At 59.5% G+C, this 20,231-nt stretch overlaps 2 protein-coding genes across 3 annotated transcripts in view; one reads left to right on the top strand and one right to left on the bottom strand.

The window, feature by feature from the left end:
- LOC140476835 (acid-sensing ion channel 1C-like) overlaps positions 1–20,231 on the bottom strand; it is a 474,098-nt gene that overhangs the window by 317,689 nt on the left and 136,178 nt on the right. The window lies entirely within an intron of this gene.
- Positions 1–20,231, top strand: part of LOC140476818 (acid-sensing ion channel 1C-like) — a 70,085-nt gene that overhangs the window by 35,250 nt on the left and 14,604 nt on the right. The gene's annotated exons all lie outside the window — the stretch shown is intronic.

Genomic DNA, 20,231 nt, shown 5'->3' with positions numbered 1-20,231 from the left:
ACCATACCCTCACTGCGTACTGGGTCACAGTGACCGTCCCCTCACTGCGTACTGGGTCACAGTGACCATCCCCTCACTGCGTACTGGGTCACAGTGACCATCCCCTCGCTGCGTACTGGGTCACAGTGACCATACCCTCGCTGCGTACTGGGGTCACAGTGACCATACCCTCACTGCGTACTGGGTCACAGTGACCGTACCCTCACTGCGTACTGGGTCACAGTGACCATCCCCTCGCTGCGTACTGGCTCACAGTGACCATCCCCTCGCTGCGTACTGGGTCACAGTGACCATACACTCGCTGCGTACTGGGTCACAGTGACCATCCCCTCGCTGCGTACTGGGTCACAGTGACCGTACCCTCGCTGCGTACTGTGTGACTGTGAACATCCCCTCGCTGCGTACTGGGTCACAGTGACCGTACCCTCACTGCGTACTGGGTCACAGTGACCATCCCCTCACTGCGTACTGGGTCACAGTGACCATCCCCTCACTGCGTACTGGGTCACAGTGACCATACCCTCACTGCGTACTGCGTCACAGTGACTATCCCCTCGCTGCGTACTGGGTCACAGTGACCATCCCCTCGCTGCGTACTGGGTCACAGTGACCGTCCCCTCGCTGCGTACTGGGTCACAGTGACCGTGCCCTCACTGCGTACTGGGTCACAGTGACCATACCCTCGCTGCGTACTGGGTCACAGTGACCATACCCTCGCTGCGTACTGGGTCACAGAGACCATACCCTCGCTGCGTACTGGGTCACAGAGACCATACCCTTGCTGCGTACTGGGTCACAGTGACCGTACCCTCGCTGCGAACTGGGTCACAGTGTCCGTACCCTCACTGCGTACTGGGTCAGAGTGACCGTCCCCTTGCTGCATACTGGGTCACAGTGACCATACCCTCACTGCGTACTGGGGTCACAGTGACCATACCCTCACTGCGTACTGGGTCACAGTGACCATCCCCTCACTGCGTACTGGGTCACAGTGACCATCCCCTCTCTGCGTACTGGGTCACAGTGACCATCCCCTTGCTGCGTACTGGGTCACAGTGACCATACCCTCACTGCGTACTGGGTCACAGTGACTATACACTCACTGCGTACTGGGTCACAGTGACCGTCCCTTCGCTGCGTACTGGGTCACAGTGACCATACCCTCACTGCGTACTGGGTCACAGTGACCATACCCTCACTGCGTACTGGGTCACAGTGACCGTCCCCTCACTGCGTACTGGGTCACAGTGACCGTCCCCTCACTGCGTACTGGGTCACAGTGACCATCCCCTCGCTGCGTACTGGGTCACAGTGACCATACCCTCACTGCGTACTGGGTCACAGTGACCGTCCCCTCACTGCGTACTGGGTCACAGTGACCATCCCCTCACTGCGTACTGGGTCACAGTGACCATCCCCTCGCTGCGTACTGGGTCACAGTGACCATACCCTCGCTGCGTACTGGGGTCACAGTGACCATACCCTCACTGCGTACTGGGTCACAGTGACCGTACCCTCACTGCGTACTGGGTCACAGTGACCATCCCCTCGCTGCGTACTGGCTCACAGTGACCATCCCCTCGCTGCGTACTGGGTCACAGTGACCATACACTCGCTGCGTACTGGGTCACAGTGACCATCCCCTCGCTGCGTACTGGGTCACAGTGACCGTACCCTCGCTGCGTACTGTGTGACTGTGAACATCCCCTCGCTGCGTACTGGGTCACAGTGACCGTACCCTCACTGCGTACTGGGTCACAGTGACCATCCCCTCACTGCGTACTGGGTCACAGTGACCATCCCCTCACTGCGTACTGGGTCACAGTGACCATACCCTCACTGCGTACTGCGTCACAGTGACTATCCCCTCGCTGCGTACTGGGTCACAGTGACCGTACCCTCGCTGCGTACTGGGTCAGAGTGACCATCCCCTCACTGCGTACTGGGTCTCAGTGACCATACCCTCGCTGCGTACTGGGTCACAGTGACCATCCCCTCACTGCGTACTGGGGTCACAGTGACCGTACCCTCGCTGCGTACTGGGTCACAGTGACCATCCCCTCACTGCGTACTGGGTCACAGTGACCATACACTCACTGCGTACTGGGTCACAGTGACCATACCCTCACTGCGTACTGGGGTCACAGTGACCATACCCTCACTGTGTACTGGGTCACAGTGACCATCCCCTCACTGCGTACTGGTTCACAGTGACCATCCCCTCACTGCGTACTGGGTCACAGTGACCATACCCTCGCTGCGTACTGGGGTCACAGTGACCGTACCCTCGCTGCGTACTGGGTCACAGTGACCATCCCCTCACTGCGTACTGGGTCACAGTGACCATACCCTCACTGCGTACTGGGGTCACAGTGACCGTACCCTCGCTGCGTACTGGGGTCACAGTGACCATACCCTCACTGCGTACTGGGTCACAGTGACCATGCCCTCACTGCGTACTGGGTCACAGTGACCATCCCCTCACTGCGTACTGGGTCACAGTGACCATACCCTCACTGCATACTGGGTCACAGTGACCATGCCCTCACTGCGTACCGGGGTCACAGTGACCGTACCCTCACTGCGTACTGGGTCACAGTGACCATGCCCTCACTGCGTACCGGGGTCACAGTGACCGTACCCTCACTGCGTACTGGGGTCACAGTGACCATACCCTCACTGCGTACTGGGTCACAGTGACCATACCCTCACTGCGTACTGGGGTCACAGTGACCATACCCTCACTGCGTACTGGGTCACAGTGACCATACCCTCGCTGCGTTCTGGGTCACTGTGACCGTCTCCTCGCTGCGTTTTGGGTCACTGTGACCGTCCCCTCGCTGCGTACTGGGTCACTGTGACCGTCCCCTCGCTGCGTACTGGGTCACAGTGACCATCCCCTCACTGCGTACTGGGTAACAGAGACCATACCCTCGCTGCGTACTGGGGTCACAGTGACCGTACCCTCACTGCGTACTGGGTCACAGTGACCATCCCCTCACTGCGTACTGGGTCACAGTGACCATACACTCGCTGCGTACTGGGTCACAGTGACCATACCCTCACTGCGTACTGGGTCACAGTGACCGTACCCTCACTGCGTACTGGGTCACAGTGACCGTACCCTCACTGCGTACTGGGGTCACAGTGACCGTACCCTCGCTGCGTTCTGGTCACTGTGACCGTCCCATAGCTGCGTACTGGGTCACAGCGACCATACCCTCACTGTGTACTGGGGTCACAGTGACCATCCCCTCACTGCGTACTGGGTCACAGTGACCATCCCCTCACTGCGTACTGGGTCACAGTGACCGTCCCCTCACTGCGTACTGGGTCACAGTGACCGTCCCCTCGCTGCGTACTGGGTCACAGTGACTATACCCTCACTGTGTACTGGGGTCACAGTGACCATCCCCTCGCTGCGTACTGGGTCACAGTGACCATCCCCTCACTGCGTACTGGGTCACAGTGACCGTCCCCTCACTGCGTACTGGGTCACAGTGACCATACCCTCACTGCGTACTGGGTCACAGTGACCATACCCTCACTGCGTACTTGGTCACAGTGACCGTCCCCTCACTGCGTACTGGGTCACAGTGACCGTACCCTCACTGCGTACTGGGTCACAGTGACCGTACCCTCACTGCGTACTGGGGTCACAGTGACCGTACCCTCACTGCGTACTGGGTCACAGTGACCGTACCCTCACTGCGTACTGGGTCACAGTGACCATCCCCTCACTGCGTACTGGGTCACAGTGACCGTACCCTCACTACGTACTGGGTCACAGTGACCGTACACTCGCTGCGTACTGGGGTCACAGTGACCGTACCCTCACTGCGTACTGGGGTCACAGTGACCATACCCTCACTGCGTACTGGGTCACAGTGACCATCCCCTCGCTGCGTACTGGGTCACAGTGACCATACCCTCACTGCGTACTGGGGTCACAGTGACTATACCCTCACTGCGTACTGGGGTCACATGTGACCATACCCTCGCTGCGTACTGGGGTCACAGTGACCGTCCCCTCACTGCGTACTGGGTCACAGTGACCATACCCTCACTGCGTACCGGGTCACAGTGACCATCCCCTCGCTGCGTACTGGGGTCACAGTGACCATCCCCTCGCTGCGTACTGGGTCACTGTGACCGTACCCTCACTGCGTACTGGGTCACAGTGACCGTCCCCTCGCTGCGTACTGGGGTCACAGTGACCGTACCCTCACTGCGTACTGGGTCACAGTGACCATACCCTCGCTGTGTACTGGGGTCACAGTGACCATCCCCTCGCTGCGTACTGGGGTCACAGTGACCATCCCCTCGCTGCGTACTGGGTCACTGTGACCGTACCCTCACTGCGTACTGGGTCACAGTGACCGTCCCCTCGCTGCGTACTGAGTCACAGTGACCGTACCCTCACTGCGTACTGGGTCACAGTGACCATCCCCTCGCTGCGTACTGGGTCACAGTGACCATCCCCTCGCTGCGTACTGGGGTCACAGTGACCGTACCCTCGCTGCGTACTGGGTCACAGTGACCATACCCTCGCTGTGTACTGGGGTCACAGTGACCATCCCCTCGCTGCGTACTGGGGTCACAGTGACCATCCCCTCGCTACGTACTGGGTCACTGTGACCGTACCCTCACTGCGTACTGGGTCACAGTGACCGTCCTCTCGCTGCGTACTGGGTCACAGTGACCGTACCCTCGCTGCGTACTGGGTCACAGTGACCATCCCCTCACTGCGTACTGGGTCACAGTGACCATACCCTCACTGCGTACTGGGTCACAGTGACCATACCCTCACTGCGTACAAGGGTCACAGTGACCATACCCTCACTGCGTACTGGGTCACAATGACCATCCCCTCACTGCGTACTGGGTCACAGTGACCATACCCTCGCTGCGTACTGGGTCTCAGTGACCATCCCCTCACTGCGTACTGGGTCACAGTGACCATACCCTCGCTGCGTACTGGGGTCACAGTGACCATACCCTCGCTGCGTACTGGGGTCACAGTGACCGTACACACACTGCGTACTGGGTCACAGTGACCATCCCCTCGCTGCGTACTGGGTCACAGTGACCATCCCCTCGCTGCGTACTGGGGTCACAGTGACCGTACCCTCGCTGCGTACTGGGTCACAGTGACCAAACCCTCGCTGTGTACTGGGGTCACAGTGACCATCCCCTCGCTGCGTACCGGGTCACAGTGACCATACCCTCGCTGCGTACTGGGGTCACAGTGACCATCCCCTCGCTGCGTACTGGGTCACTGTGACCGTACCCTCACTGCGTACTGGGTCACAGTGACCGTCCCCTCGCTGCGTACTGGGTCACAGTGACCGTACCCTCACTGCGTACTGGGTCACAGTGACCATCCCCTCACTGCGTACTGGGTCACAGTGACCATACCCTCACTGCGTACTTGGTCACAGTGACCATACCCTCACTGCGTACTGGGTCACAGTGACCGTACCCTCACTGCGTACTGGGTCACAGTGACCATCCCCTCACTGCGTACTGGGTCACAGTGACCGTACCCTCACTACGTCCTGGGTCACAGTGACCGTACACTCGCTGCGTACTGGGGTCACAGTGACCGTACCCTCACTGCGTACTGGGGTCACAGTGACCATACGCTCACTGCGTACTGGGTCACAGTGACCATACCCTCACTGCGTACTGGGTCACAGTGACCATACCCTCACTGCGTACTGGGGTCACAGTGACCATACCCTCGCTGCGTACTGGGGTCACAGTGATCGTCCCCTCACTGCGTACTGGGTCACAGTGACCATACCCTCACTGCGTACCGGGTCACAGTGACCATCCCCTCGCTGCGTACTGGGGTCACAGTGACCATCCCCTCGCTGCGTACTGGGTCACTGTGACCGTACCCTCACTGCGTACTGGGTCACAGTGACCGTCCCCTCGCTGCGTACTGGGGTCACAGTGACCGTACCCTCGCTGCGTACTGGGTCACAGTGACCATACCCTCGCTGTGTACTGGGGTCACAGTGACCATCCCCTCGCTGCGTACTGGGTCACTGTGACCGTACCCTCACTGCGTACTGGGTCACAGTGACCGTCCCCTCGCTGCGTACTGGGTCACAGTGACCGTACCCTCGCTGCGTACTGGGTCACAGTGACCATACCCTCACTGCGTACTGGGTCACAGTGACCATACCCTCACTGCGTACTGGGTCACAGTGACCATACCCTCACTGCGTACTGGGTCACAGTGACCATCCCCTCACTGCGTACTGGGGTCACAGTGACCGTACCCTCACTGCGTACTGGGTCACAATGACCGTACCCTCGCTGCGTACTGGGTCACAGTGACCATACCCTCACTGCGTACTGGGTCACTGTGACCGTCCCCTCGCTGCGTACTGGGTCACAGTGACCATCCCCTCACTGCGTACTGGGTAACAGAGACCATACCCTCGCTGCGTACTGGGGTCACAGTGACCGTACCCTCACTGCGTACTGGGTCACAGTGACCATCCCCTCACTGCGTACTGGGTCACAGTGACCATACACTCGCTGCGTACTGGGTCACAGTGACCATACCCTCACTGCGTACTGGGTCACAGTGACCGTACCCTCACTGCGTACTGGGTCACAGTGACCGTACCCTCACTGCGTACTGGGTCACAGTGACCATACCCTCACTGCGTACTGGGGTCACAGTGACCGTACCCTCGCTGCGTTCTGGTCACTGTGACCGTCCCATAGCTGCGTACTGGGTCACAGCGACCATACCCTCACTGTGTACTGGGTCACAGTGACCATCCCCTCGCTGCGTACTGGGTCACAGTGACCATCCCCTCACTGCGTACTGGGTCACAGTGACCGTCCCCTCACTGCGTACTGGGGTCACAGTGACCATCCCCTCACTGCGTACTGGGTCACAGTGACCATACCCTCACTGCGTACTGGGTCACAGTGACCATACCCTCACTGCGTACTTGGTCACAGTGACCGTCCCCTCACTGCGTACTGGGTCACAGTGACCGTACCCTCACTGCGTACTGGGTCACAGTGACCGTACCCTCACTGCGTACTGGGGTCACAGTGACCGTACCCTCACTGCGTACTGGGTCACAGTGACCATCCCCTCACTGCGTACTGGGTCACAGTGACCGTACCCTCACTACGTACTGGGTCACAGTGACCGTACACTCGCTGCGTACTGGGGTCACAGTGACCGTACCCTCACTGCGTACTGGGGTCACAGTGACCATACCCTCACTGCGTACTGGGTCACAGTGACCATCCCCTCGCTGCGTACTGGGTCACAGTGACCATACCCTCACTGCGTACTGGGGTCACAGTGACTATACCCTCACTGCGTACTGGGGTCACAGTGACCATACCCTCGCTGCGTACTGGGGTCACAGTGACCGTCCCCTCACTGCGTACTGGGTCACAGTGACCATACCCTCACTGCGTACCGGGTCACAGTGACCATCCCCTCGCTGCGTACTGGGGTCACAGTGACCATCCCCTCGCTGCGTACTGGGTCACTGTGACCGTACCCTCACTGCGTACTGGGTCACAGTGACCGTCCCCTCGCTGCGTACTGGGGTCACAGTGACCGTACCCTCGCTGCGTACTGGGTCACAGTGACCATACCCTCGCTGTGTACTGGGGTCACAGTGACCATCCCCTCGCTGCGTACTGGGGTCACAGTGACCATCCCCTCGCTGTGTACTGGGGTCACAGTGACCGTACCCTCACTGCGTACTGGGGTCACAGTGACCATACCCTCACTGCGTACTGGGTCACAGTGACCATCCCCTCGCTGCGTACTGGGTCACAGTGACCATACCCTCACTGCGTACCGGGTCACAGTGACCATCCCCTCGCTGCGTACTGGGGTCACAGTGACCATCCCCTCGCTGCGTACTGGGTCACTGTGACCGTACCCTCACTGCGTACTGGGTCACAGTGACCGTCCCCTCGCTGCGTACTGGGGTCACAGTGACCGTACCCTCGCTGCGTACTGGGTCACAGTGACCATACCCTCGCTGTGTACTGGGGTCACAGTGACCATCCCCTCGCTGCGTACTGGGGTCACAGTGACCATCCCCTCGCTGCGGACTGGGTCACTGTGACCGTACCCTCACTGCGTACTGGGTCACAGTGACCGTCCCCTCGCTGCGTACTGGGTCACAGTGACCGTACCCTCACTGCGTACTGGGTCACAGTGACCATACCCTCGCTGCGTACTGGGTCACAGTGACCATCCCCTCGCTGCGTACTGGGGTCACAGTGACCGTACCCTCGCTGCGTACTGGGTCACAGTGACCATACCCTCGCTGTGTACTGGGTCACAGTGACCATCCCCTCGCTGCGTACTGGGGTCACAGTGACCGTACCCTCGCTGCGTACTGGGTCACAGTGACCATACCCTCGCTGTGTACTGGGGTCACAGTGACCATCCCCTCGCTGCGTACTGGGGTCACAGTGACCATCCCCTCGCTACGTACTGGGTCACAGTGACCGTCCCCTCGCTGCGTACTGGGTCACAGTGACCGTACCCTCACTGCGTACTGGGTCACAGTGACCATCCCCTCACTGCGTACTGGGTCACAGTGACCATACCCTCACTGCGTACTGGGGTCACAGTGACCATACCCTCGCTGCGTACTGGGTCACAGTGACCGTACCCTCACTGCGTACTGGGTCACAGTGACCATCCCCTCACTGCGTACTGGGTCACAGTGACCGTACCCTCACTACGTCCTGGGTCACAGTGACCGTACACTCGCTGCGTACTGGGGTCACAGTGACCGTACCCTCACTGCGTACTGGGGTCACAGTGACCATACCCTCACTGCGTACTGGGTCACAGTGACCATCCCCTCGCTGCGTACTGGGTCAGAGTGACCATACCCTCACTGCGTACTGGGGTCACAGTGACCATACCCTCGCTGCGTACTGGGGTCACAGTGACCGTCCCCTCACTGCGTACTGGGTCACAGTGACCATACCCTCACTGCGTACCGGGTCACAGTGACCATCCCCTCGCTGCGTACTGGGGTCACAGTGACCATCCCCTCGCTGCGTACTGGGTCACTGTGACCGTACCCTCACTGCGTACTGGGTCACAGTGACCGTCCCCTCGCTGCGTACTGGGGTCACAGTGACCGTACCCTCGCTGCGTACTGGGTCACAGTGACCATACCCTCGCTGTGTACTGGGGTCACAGTGACCATCCCCTCGCTGCGTACTGGGGTCACAGTGACCATCCCCTCGCTGCGTACTGGGTCACTGTGACCGTACCCTCACTGCGTACTGGGTCACAGTGACCGTCCCCTCGCTGCGTACTGGGTCACAGTGACCATACCCTCACTGCGTACTGGGTCACAGTGACCATACCCTCACTGCGTACTGGGTCACAGTGACCATACCCTCACTGCGTACTGGGTCACAGTGACCATCCCCTCACTGCGTACTGGGGTCACAGTGACCGTACCCTCACTGCGTACTGGGTCACAGTGACCGTACCCTCGCTGCGTACTGGGTCACAGTGACCATACCCTCACTGCGTACTGGGTCACTGTGACCGTCCCCTCGCTGCGTACTGGGTCACAGTGACCATCCCCTCACTGCGTACTGGGTAACAGAGACCATACGCTCGCTGCGTACTGGGGTCACAGTGACCGTACCCTCACTGCGTACTGGGTCACAGTGACCATCCCCTCACTGCGTACTGGGTCACAGTGACCATACAGTCGCTGCGTACTGGGTCACAGTGACCATACCCTCACTGCGTACTGGGTCACAGTGACCGTACCCTCACTGCGTACTGGGTCACAGTGACCGTACCCTCACTGCGTACTGGGTCACAGTGACCATACCCTCACTGCGTACTGGGGTCACAGTGACCGTACCCTCGCTGCTTTCTGGTCACTGTAACCGTCCCATAGCTGCGTACTGGGTCACAGCGACCATACCCTCACTGTGTACTGGGGTCACAGTGACCATCCCCTCACTGCGTACTGGGTCACAGTGACCATACCCTCACTGCGTACTGGGTCACAGTGACTATACCCTCACTGTGTACTGGGGTCACAGTGACCATCCCCTCGCTGCGTACTGGGTCACAGTGACCATCCCCTCACTGCGTACTGGGTCACAGTGACCGTCCCCTCACTGCGTACTGGGTCACAGTGACCATACCCTCACTGCGTACTGGGTCACAGTGACCATACCCTCGCTGCGTACTGGGGTCACAGTGACCGTCCCCTCACTGCGTACTGGGTCACAGTGACCATACCCTCACTGCGTACCGGGTCACAGTGACCGTACCCTCACTGCGTACTGGGTCACAGTGACCATCCCCTCGCTGCGTACTGGGTCACTGTGACCGTACCCTCACTGCGTACTGGGTCACAGTGACCGTCCCCTCGCTGCGTACTGGGTCACAGTGACCATACCCTCGCTGTGTACTGGGGTCACAGTGACCATCCCCTCGCTGCGTACTGGGGTCACAGTGACCATCCCCTCGCTGTGTACTGGGGTCACAGTGACCGTACCCTCACTGCGTACTGGGGTCACAGTGACCATACCCTCACTGCGTACTGGGTCACAGTGACCATCCCCTCGCTGCGTACTGGGTCACAGTGACCATACCCTCACTGCGTACCGGGTCACAGTGACCATCCCCTCGCTGCGTACTGGGGTCACAGTGACCATCCCCTCGCTGCGTACTGGGGTCACAGTGACCATCCCCTCACTGCGTACTGGGTCACTGTCACCGTACCCTCACTGCGTACTGGGTCACAGTGACCGTCCCCCTCGCTGCGTACTGGGGTCACAGTGACCGTACCCTCGCTGCGTACTGGGTCACAGTGACCATACCCTCGCTGTGTACTGGGGTCACAGTGACCATCCCCTCGCTGCGTACTGGGGTCACAGTGACCATCCCCTCGCTGCGTACTGGGGTCACAGTGACCATCCCCTCGCTGCGTACTGGGTCACTGTGACCGTACCCTCACTGCGTACTGGGTCACAGTGACCGTCCCCTCGCTGCGTACTGGGTCACAGTGACCGTACCCTCACTGCGTACTGGGTCACAGTGACCATACCCTCGCTGCGTACTGGGTCACAGTGACCATCCCCTCGCTGCGTACTGGGGTCACAGTGACCATCCCCTCGCTACGTACTGGGTCACTGTGACCGTACCCTCACTGCGTACTGGGTCACAGTGACCGTCCTCTCGCTGCGTACTGGGTCACAGTGACCGTACCCTCACTGCGTACTGGGTCACAGTGACCATCCCCTCACTGCGTACTGGGTCACAGTGACCATACCCTCACTGCGTACTGGATCACAGTGACCATACCCTCACTGCGTACTGGGGTCACAGTGACCGTACCCTCACTGCGTACTGGGTCACAGTGACCATCCCCTCACTGCGTACTGGGTCACAGTGACCGTACCCTCACTACGTCCTGGGTCACAGTGACCGTACACTCGCTGCGTACTGGGGTCACAGTGACCGTACCCTCACTGCGTACTGGGGTCACAGTGACCATACCCTCACTGCGTACTGGGTCACAGTGACCATCCCCTCGCTGCGTACTGGGTCACAGTGACCATACCCTCACTGCGTACTGGGGTCACAGTGACCATACCCTCGCTGCGTACTGGGGTCACAGTGACCGTCCCCTCACTGCGTACTGGGTCACAGTGACCATACCCTCACTGCGTACCGGGTCACAGTGACCATCCCCTCGCTGCGTACTGGGGTCACAGTGACCATCCCCTCGCTGCGTACTGGGTCACTGTGACCGTACCCTCACTGCGTACTGGGTCACAGTGACCGTCCCCTCGCTGCGTACTGGGGTCACAGTGACCGTACCCTCGCTGCGTACTGGGTCACAGTGACCATACCCTCGCTGTGTACTGGGGTCACAGTGACCATCCCCTCGCTGCGTACTGGGGTCACAGTGACCATCCCCTCGCTGCGTACTGGGTCACTGTGACCGTACCCTCACTGCGTACTGGGTCACAGTGACCGTACCCTCACTGCGTACTGGGTCACAGTGACCATCCCCTCACTGCGTACTGGGTCACAGTGACCATACCCTCACTGCGTACTGGGTCACAGTGACCATACCCTCACTGCGTACTGGGGTCACAGTGACCATACCCTCACTGCGTACTGGGTCACAATGACCATCCCCTCACTGCGTACTGGGTCACAGTGACCATACCCTCACTGCGTACTGGGTCACAGTGACCATACCCTCGCTGCGTACTGGGGTCACAGTGACCATACCCTCGCTGCGTACTGGGGTCACAGTGACCGTCCACTCACTGCGTACTGGGTCACAGTGACCAAACCCTCGCTGTGTACTGGGGTCACAGTGACCATCCCCTCGCTGCGTACCGGGTCACAGTGACCATACCCTCACTGCGTACTGGGGTCACAGTGACCATCCCCTCGCTGCGTACTGGGTCACTGTGACCGTACCCTCACTGCGTACTGGGTCACAGTGACCGTCCCCTCGCTGCGTACTGGGTCACAGTGACCGTACCCTCACTGCGTACTGGGTCACAGTGACCATCCCCTCACTGCGTACTGGGTCACAGTGACCATACCCTCACTGCGTACTTGGTCACAGTGACCATACCCTCACTGCGTACTGGGTCACAGTGACCGTACCCTCACTGCGTACTGGGGTCACAGTGACCATACCCTCACTGCGTACTGGGTCACAGTGACCATCCCCTCACTGCGTACTGGGTCACAGTGACCGTACCCTCACTGCGTACTGGGTCACAGTGACCATCCCCTCACTGCGTACTGGGGTCACAGTGACCGTACCCTCACTGCGTACTGGGGTCACAGTGACCTTACCCTCACTGCGTACTGGGTCACAGTGACCTTACCCTCACTGCGTACTGGGTCACAGTGACCATACCCTCACTGCGTACTGGGGTCACAGTGACCATACCCTCACTGCGTACTGGGGTCACAGTGACCATACCCTCACTGCGTACTGGGGTCACAGTGACCATACCCTCACTGCGTACTGGGGTCACAGTGACCATACCCTCACTGCGTACTGGGTCACAGTGACCGTCCCCTCACTGCGCACTGGGGTCACAGTGACCATCCACTCACTGCGTACTGGGTCACAGTGACCATACCCTCACTGCGTACTGGGTCACAGTGACCGTACCCTCACTGCGTACTGGGTCACAGTGACCATCCCCTCACTGCGTACTGGGTCACAGTGACAATACCCTCACTGCGTACTGGGTCACAGTGACCATCCCCTTGCTGCGTACTGGGTCACAGTGACCATCCCCTCACTGCGTACTGGGTCACAGTGACCATACACTCGCTGCGTACTGGGTCACAGTAACCATCCCCTCACTGCGTACTGGGTCACAGTGACCATACCCTCACTGCGTACTGGGTCACAGTGACCGTACCCTCACTGCGTACTGGGTCACAGTGACCATCCCCTCGCTGCGTACTGGGTCACAGTGACCATCCCCTCGCTGCATACTGTGTGACTGTGACCATCCCCTCACTGCGTACTGGGTCACAGTGACCGTACCCTCTCTGCGTACTGGGTCACAGTGACCATACCCTCACTGCGTACTGGGGTCACAGTGACCATACCCTCACTGCGTACTGGGTCACAGTGACCATCCCCTCGCTGCGTACTGGGTCACAGTGACCATCCCCTCGCTGCGTACTGGGTCACAGTGACCATCCCCTCGCTGCGTACTGGGTCACAGTGACCATCCCCTCACTGCGTACTGGGGTCACAGTGACCATACCCTCATTACGTACTGGGTCACAGTGACCATACCCTCACTGCGTACTGGGTCACAGTGACCATACACTCACTGCGTACTGGGTCACAGTGACCATACCCTCACTGCGTACTGGGGTCACAGTGACCATACCCTCACTGCGTACTGGGTCACAGTGACCATCCCCTCACTGCATACTGGGTCACAGTGACCATCCCCTCACTGCGTACTGGGTCACAGTGACCATACCCTCACTGCGTACTGGGTCACAGTGACCATCCCCTCACTGCATACTGGGTCACAGTGACCATACCCTCACTGCGTACTGGGTCACAGTGACCATACCCTCACTGCTTACTGGGTCACAGTGACCATCCCCTCACTGCGTACTGGGTCACAGTGACCATACCCTCACTGCGTACTGGGTCACAGTGACCATGCCCTCACTGCGTACTGGGGTCACAGTGACCATACCCTCACTGCGTACTGGGTCACAGTGACCATACCCTCACTGCGTACTGGGGTCACAGTGACCATACCCTCACTGCGTACTGGGTCACAGTGACCATACCCTCGCTGCGTTCTGGGTCACTGTGACCGTCTCCTCGCTGCGTTTTGGGTCACTGTGACCGTCCCCTCACTGCGTACTGGGTCACTGTGACCGTCCCCTCGCTGCGTACTGGGTCACAGTGACCATACACTCGCTGCGTACTGGGTCACAGTGACCATCCCCTCACTGCGTACTGGGTAACAGAGACCATACCCTCGCTGCGTACTGGGGTCACAGTGACCGTACCCTCACTGCGTACTGGGTCACAGTGACCATACACTCGCTGCGTACTGGGTCACAGTGACCATACCCTCACTGCGTACTGGGTCACAGTGACCGTACCCTCACTGCGTACTGGGTCACAGTGACCGTACCCTCGCTGCGTTCTGGGTCACTGTGACCGTCCCATAGCTGCGTACTGGGTCACAGCGACCATACCCTCACTGTGTACTGGGGTCACAGTGACCATCCCCTCACTGCGTACTGGGTCACAGTGACCATACCCTCACTGCGTACTGGGGTCACAGTGACTATACTCTCACTGTGTACTGGGGTCACAGTGACCATCCCCTCGCTGCGTACTGGGTCACAGTGACCATCCCCTCACTGCGTACTGGGTCACAGTGACCGTCCCCTCACTGCGTACTGGGTCACAGTGACCATACCCTCACTGCGTACTGGGTCACAGTGACCATACCCTCACTGCGTACTTGGTCACAGTGACCGTCCCCTCACTGCGTACTGGGTGACAGTGACCGTACCCTCACTGCGTACTGGGTCACAGTGACCGTACCCTCACTGCGTACTGGGGTCACAGTGACCGTACCCTCACTGCGTACTGGGTCACAGTGACCGTACCCTCACTGCGTACTGGGTCACAGTGACCATCCCCTCACTGCGTACTGGGTCACAGTGACCGTACCCTCACTACGTACTGGGTCACAGTGACCGTACACCCGCTGCGTACTGGGTCACAGTGACCATACCCTCACTGCGTACTGGGTCACAGTGACCATCCGCTCGCTGCGTACTGGGTCACAGTGACCATACCCTCACTGCGTACTGGGTCACAGTGACCATACCCTCACTGCGTACCGGGTCACAGTGACCATCCCCTCGCTGCGTACTGGGGTCACAGTGACCATCCCCTCGCTGCGTACTGGGTCACTGTGACCGTACCCTCACTGCGTACTGGGTCACAGTGACCGTCCCCTCGCTGCGTACTGGGGTCACAGTGACCGTACCCTCGCTGCGTACTGGGTCACAGTGACCATACCCTCGCTGTGTACTGGGGTCACAGTGACCATCCCCTCGCTGCGTACTGGGGTCACAGTGACCATCCCCTCGCTGCGTACTGGGTCACTGTGACCGTACCCTCACTGCGTACTGGGTCACAGTGACCGTACCCTCACTGCGTACTGGGTCACAGTGACCATCCCCTCACTGCGTACTGGGTCACAGTGACCATACCCTCACTGCGTACTGGGTCACAGTGACCATACCCTCACTGCGTACTGGGGTCACAGTGACCATACCCTCACTGCGTACTGGGTCACAATGACCATCCCCTCACTGCGTACTGGGTCACAGTGACCATACCCTCACTGCGTACTGGGTCACAGTGACCATACCCTCGCTGCGTACTGGGGTCACAGTGACCATACCCTCGCTGCGTACTGGGGTCACAGTGACCGTCCACTCACTGCGTACTGGGTCACAGTGACCATACCCTCGCTGCGTACTGGGTCACAGTGACCATCCCCTCGCTGCGTACTGGGGTCACAGTGACCGTACCCTCGCTGCGTACTGGGTCACAGTGACCAAACCCTCGCTGTGTACTGGGGTCACAGTGACCATCCCCTCGCTGCGTACCGGGTCACAGTGACCATACCCTCGCTGCGTACTGGGGTCACAGTGACCATCCCCTCGCTGCGTACTGGGTCACTGTGACCGTACCCTCACTGCGTACTGGGTCACAGTGACCGTCCCCTCGCTGCGTACTGGGTCACAGTGACCGTACCCTCACTGCGTACTGGGTCACAGTGACCATCCCCTCACTGCGTACTGGGTCACAGTGACCATACCCTCACTGCGTACTTGGTCACAGTGACCATACCCTCACTGCGTACTGGGTCACAGTGACCGTACCCTCACTGCGTACTGGGGTCACAGTGACCATACCCTCACTGCGTACTGGGTCACAGTGACCATCCCCTCACTGCGTACTGGGTCACAGTGACCGTACCCTCACTGCGTACTGGGTCACAGTGACCATCCCCTCACTGCGTACTGGGGTCACAGTGACCGTACCCTCACTGCGTACTGGGGTCACAGTGACCTTACCCTCACTGCGTACTGGGTCACAGTGACCTTACCCTCACTGCGTACTGGGTCACAGTGACCATACCCTCACTGCGTACTGGGGTCACAGTGACCATACCCTCACTGCGTACTGGGGTCACAGTGACCATACCCTCACTGCGTACTGGGGTCACAGTGACCATACCCTCACTGCGTACTGGGGTCACAGTGACCATACCCTCACTGCGTACTGGGTCACAATGACTATACCCTCACTGCGTACTGGGTCACAGTGACCGTACCCTCGCTGCGTACTGGGGTCACAGTGACCTTACCCTCACTGCGTACTGGGGTCACAGTGACCATACCCTCACTGCGTACTGGGGTCACAGTGACCATACCCTCACTGCGTACTGGGGTCACAGTGACCGTACCCTCACTGCGTACTGGGTCACAGTGACCGTACCCTCGCTGCGTACTGGGTCACAGTGACCGTACCCTCGCTGCGTACTGGGGTCACAGTGACCTTACCCTCACTGCGTACTGGGTCACAGTGACCGTACCCTCGCTGCGTACTGGGGTCACAGTGACCATACCCTCACTGCGTACTGGGTCACAGTGACCATACCCTCGCTGCGTACTGGTTCACAGTGACCATCCCCTCGCTGCGTACTGGGTCACAGTGACCATCCCCTGGCTGCGTACTGGGTCACAGTGACCATCCCCTCACTGCGTACTGGGGTCACAGTGACCATACCCTCACTACGTACTGGGTCACAGTGACCATACCCTCGCTGCGTACTGGGTCACAGTGACCATCCCCTCACTGCGTACTGGGGTCACAGTGACCATCCCCTCGCTGCGTACTGGGGTCACAGTGACCATACCCTCACTGCGTACTGGGTCACAGTGACCATACCCTCTCTGCGTACTGGGTCACAGTGACCATCCCCTCGCTGCGTACTGGGTCACAGTGACCATACCCTCGCTGCGTACTGGGTCACAGTGACCATCCCCTCGCTGCGTACTGGGTCACAGTGACCGTACCCTCGCTGCGTACTGGGGTCACAGTGACCGTCCCCTCACTGCGTACTGGGTCACAGTGACCGTACCCTCACTGCGTACTGGGTCACAGTGACCATACCCTCACTGCATACTGGGGTCACAGTGACCATACCCTCACTGCGTACTGGGTCACAGTGACCATACCCTCACTGCGTACTGGGTCACAGTGACCATCCCCTCACTGCGTACTGGGGTCACAGTGACCATCCCCTCGCTGCGTACTGGGTCACAGTGACCATCCCCTCGCTGCGTACTGGGTCACAGTGACCATCCCCTCACTGCGTACTGGGGTCACAGTGACCGTCCCCTCGCTGCGTACTGGGGTCACAGTGACCGTACCCTCACTGCGTACTGGGTCACAGTGACCATACCCTCGCTGCGTACTGGGGTCACAGTGACCGTCCCCTCGCTGTGTACTGGGTCACAGTGACTATACACTCACTGCGTACTGGGTTACTGTGACCATACCCTCACTGCGTACTGGGTCACAGTGACCGTCCCCTCGCTGTGTACTGGGTCACAGTGACCATACCCTCACTGTGTACTGGGTCACAGTGACCATACCCTCGCTGCGTACTGGGGTCACAGTGACCGTTCCCTCGCTGTGTACTGGGTCACAGTGACTATACACTCACTGCGTACTGGGTTACTGTGACCATACCCTCACTGCGTACTGGGTCACAGTGACCGTCCCCTCGCTGTGTACTGGGTCACAGTGACCATACCCTCACTGTGTACTGGGTCACAGTGACCATACCCTCACTGCGTACTGGGTCACAGTGACCGTACCCTCACTGCGTACTGGGTCACAGTGACAATACCCTCACTGCGTACCGGGTCACAGTGACCGTACCCTCACTGCGTACTGGGTCACAGTGACCGTACCCTCACTGCGTACTGGGTTACTGTGACCATACCCTCACTGCGTACTGGGTCACAGTGACCGTCCCCTCGCTGTGTACTGGGTCACAGTGACCAAACCCTCACTGTGTACTGGGTCACAGTGACCATACCCTCGCTGCGTACTGGGGTCACAGTGACCGTTCCCTCGCTGTGTACTGGGTCACAGTGACTATACACTCACTGCGTACTGGGTTACTGTGACCATACCCTCACTGCGTACTGGGTCACAGTGACCGTCCCCTCGCTGTGTACTGGGTCACAGTGACCATACCCTCACTGTGTACTGGGTCACAGTGACCATACCCTCACTGCGTACTGGGTCACAGTGACCGTACCCTCACTGCGTACTGGGTCACAGTGACAATACCCTCACTGCGTACTGGGTCACAGTGACCGTACCCTCACTGCGTACTGGGTCACAGTGACCGTACCCTCACTGCGTACTGGGTCACAGTGACCATCCCCTCACTGCGTACTGGGTCACAGTGACCGTACCCTCACTACGTACTGGGTCACAGTGACCGTACACCCGCTGCGTACTGGGGTCACAGTGACCGTACCCTCACTGCGTACTGGGGTCACAGTGACCATACCCTCACTGCGTACTGGGTCACAGTGACCATCCGCTCGCTGCGTACTGGGTCACAGTGACCATACCCTCACTGCGTACTGGGGTCACAGTGACTATACCCTCACTGCGTACTGGGGTCACAGTGACCATACCCTCGCTGCGTACTGGGGTCACAGTGACCGTCCCCTCACTGCGTACTGGGTCACAGTGACCATACCCTCACTGCGTACCGGGTCACAGTGACCATCCCCTCGCTGCGTACTGGGGTCACAGTGACCATCCCCTCGCTGCGTACTGGGTCACTGTGACCGTACCCTCACTGCGTACTGGGTCACAGTGACCGTCCCCTCGCTGCGTACTGGGGTCACAGTGACCGTACCCTCGCTGCGTACTGGGTCACAGTGACCATACCCTCGCTGTGTACTGGGGTCACAGTGACCATCCCCTCGCTGCGTACTGGGGTCACAGTGACCATCCCCTCGCTGCGTACTGGGTCACTGTGACCGTACCCTCACTGCGTACTGGGTCACAGTGACCGTCCCCTCGCTGCGTACTGGGTCACAGTGACCGTACCCTCACTGCGTACTGGGTCACAGTGACCATACCCTCACTGCGTACTGGGTCACAGTGACCATCCCCTCGCTGTGTACTGGGTCACAGTGACTATACCCTCACTGCGTACTGGGTCACAGTGACCATACACTCGCTGCGTACTGGGTCACAGTGACCATCCCCTCGCTGCGTACTGGGTCACAGTGACTATACCCTCACTGCGTACTGGGTCACAGTGACTATACCCTCACTGCGTACTGGGTCACAGTGACCGTCCCCTCGCTGTGTAGTGGGTCACAGTGACTATACACTCACTGCGTACTGGGTCACTGTGACCATACCCTCACTGCGTACTGGGTCACAGTGACCGTCCCCTCGCTGTGTACTGGGTCACAGTGACTATACCCTCACTGCGTACTGGGTCACTGTGACCATACCCTCACTGCGTACTGGGGTCACAGTGACCGTACCCTCACTGTGTACTGGGTCACAGTG

Source organism: Chiloscyllium punctatum, chromosome 5, assembly GCF_047496795.1.
Source record: "Chiloscyllium punctatum isolate Juve2018m chromosome 5, sChiPun1.3, whole genome shotgun sequence".
Taxonomy (NCBI): domain Eukaryota; kingdom Metazoa; phylum Chordata; class Chondrichthyes; order Orectolobiformes; family Hemiscylliidae; genus Chiloscyllium; species Chiloscyllium punctatum.
This window is presented reverse-complemented; position numbering and strand designations above follow the sequence as displayed.